We start from the raw sequence: 2,148 nt of genomic DNA, 5'->3' as shown, positions 1-2,148 counted from the left end.
AAAAAAAAAAAAAACCCACAAAAAATACTCACAGAATCTCCCTATTTTTCAACCATTCTTCCCTTTATCTGTAAGATTTTTACATCTCTAGGATATATAACACCAGCAGCAAAGCTTAATATTTAGCAGACATCACAAATAATTCTTCATAGACTTTTTATGTTTGTTTAGGAAACTTCCGTGAAGTAAGTATGGGCCTTAATCCCATTCAAAGAAGCTCACTTATCATGACATTTTTACTATCATGAAACTTGGTCACCGTCTTATATGTTTCAGCTACGTGGTGTGAGATTCCAAGCTGCTTGCTAATGGAGTAACAAAGAATTACAAGGCATTTCCCAAATTCAGAGCAATAAAAACCAATGACTGAATTTTAAAAGGTAAGAAAAAACTTCAAAATCAATTCGTTTTAAATCATGAAGTTAACAGTTCACAAATGTGCAAAGAGAACTTTCTTTATCATATTAAGACTAATTTACCAAGAATATATTTTAGATACACTTAGTACTGAATTATTTTATTGGGCTGGCTTATCACAAGCCAAGAACTTTAGAAAGTTGGTATGAATCTCTCAGTACTTCTAAGATTTTTAGTCCTATTGTGTTTGTGCACATAATGAAGAAATTATCACATACTTCACAATGCAGCTGGAATGCTGAGATAATGTGAAAGTTGGGAAAGTAGAATTGGACCTATTTTCTGCTACTTTACAGTTTAAATTCTCCGTAATTTAATAGGTTTTCTGCATGTCATCCCATTGCCTTCTTACCTGCATGGTTTTTGCTGAATAATCCGAGCATAGTCTTATTGTTTTCTCCTCTGTACGTGACTTTTTGTTTTTCTCGAGCTGCTCTTAACGATTCTTTGTCTTTGGTTTTATCGAGTATGATTATGATATGCCTTGGTGATTTTCTTTTGGGGTCTATTCTATATGGGGATCGTTGAGCTTCTTGGATGGTCAGCTTTTCATCTTTCATGATATTGGGGAAGTTTTCTGTCAGCAATTCTTCAGTGATCCTCTCTGTGTTTTTTGTTTTCTCCTCCTGTTTTGGAACTCCTATCACTTGCAGACTTTTACTTTTCATTGTATCCAACATAATTCTCAGGGTTTCTTCATTCTTTTTTCTGATTTTTTGTCAGAGTTGTAGCCAAGTGTTTGTCTTCAATTTCACTGATTCTGTCTTCCATCATTTCAAACCTGCTCCTCAGCCCTTCTATGACACTCTCCATTTCTGAAATCTTGTTTATCTTCTGGATTTCTAATTGTTGTTTTTGTATGATTTCCAGTTGTGAATTTATTTTAGCATTTTGTTCCTGTATTATTTTCCTGAATTCTTCCATTTTTTTTGTTTGTATTTTCCGTGAATTTGTTTGCTTTTTCCATGAATTTGTTTATTTATTCCTCGTTTTTGTCTGCTTTTTGCTTCAACTCTTGGATAATTCTGAGAATTAGAGATTTGAATTCCTTATCAGTTAGATTTAGTTCCTTCTACTGGAAGGTCATCTGGTGTTTTTTTTATTTTTGATGCTTACTGTATCCATCCTGTCTTGTTTTCATAAATGTTTTGATATTGTCTGCTGTCTTCAGGGCATTCAGGGGTTATTTTCCTTGTTTATTGATTGTAAATTTGTTTTGTCCTGCTTTTTTGATTTATTTGGTTATGTCTGAGCAGGTGGGCTGTGCATTGTTTGTTGTTTGCTTGTCTGTGGGCACAGTACTTTCCACCTTCTCTAATGGGCAGGGTCACTCGGGAATGGTATAGCAGGGCAGGTCCAGCTGAAGGGGAGTTGCTGGGATGGGTTGTTTGTGGCACATACCAGGGCTGACGGTGCGGACTGGGAATCAGTGCAGGGTAGGTTCCAGTAGGCTGTGCCTGTGCTGCTAGGGAGTGAGATGCTCAGCGCACGGTGCAGGTAGGCAGGAAGGAGGGGGTAGACTGTGACGTGTGGAGCTGAGTATGGGAAAGATGAGAGAGAGGAGAGAGGAACAGGGCCCAGAAACATATACACAAAGAAAAGAGCGCTAAGTGAGGTTGCTTTTGAGGTGGAAAGATGAGAGACTGAGAAATGGGGAAGAACAAAAATGAGAATAAAAAAATGTAAGAAAAAAAAGCATAAATCAAGAAACTAGAAATGAAGAAAGATGAA

General features: G+C 36.7%; 1 protein-coding gene across 5 annotated transcripts in view; it reads left to right on the top strand.

The window, feature by feature from the left end:
- Nucleotides 1–2,148, top strand: part of ABCB7 (ATP binding cassette subfamily B member 7) — a 133,018-nt gene that overhangs the window by 46,382 nt on the left and 84,488 nt on the right. For 2 of the 5 annotated variants that reach the window (XM_023734696.1, XM_023734695.1), the window contains exon 2: nucleotides 277–380. The exons of the other annotated variants lie outside the window; for them this stretch is intronic. The gene's annotated coding sequence lies outside the window, so the exon portion shown is untranslated. The remainder of the gene's footprint in view (nucleotides 1–276; nucleotides 381–2,148) is intronic. 5 annotated transcript variants of the gene reach the window in all.

Source organism: Trichechus manatus, unplaced genomic scaffold, assembly GCF_000243295.1.
Source record: "Trichechus manatus latirostris isolate Lorelei unplaced genomic scaffold, TriManLat1.0 scaffold00070, whole genome shotgun sequence".
In the NCBI taxonomy this organism is placed as follows: domain Eukaryota; kingdom Metazoa; phylum Chordata; class Mammalia; order Sirenia; family Trichechidae; genus Trichechus; species Trichechus manatus.
Note: the sequence above shows the minus strand (reverse complement) of the source record. Positions and strands in the feature narration are given on the sequence as shown.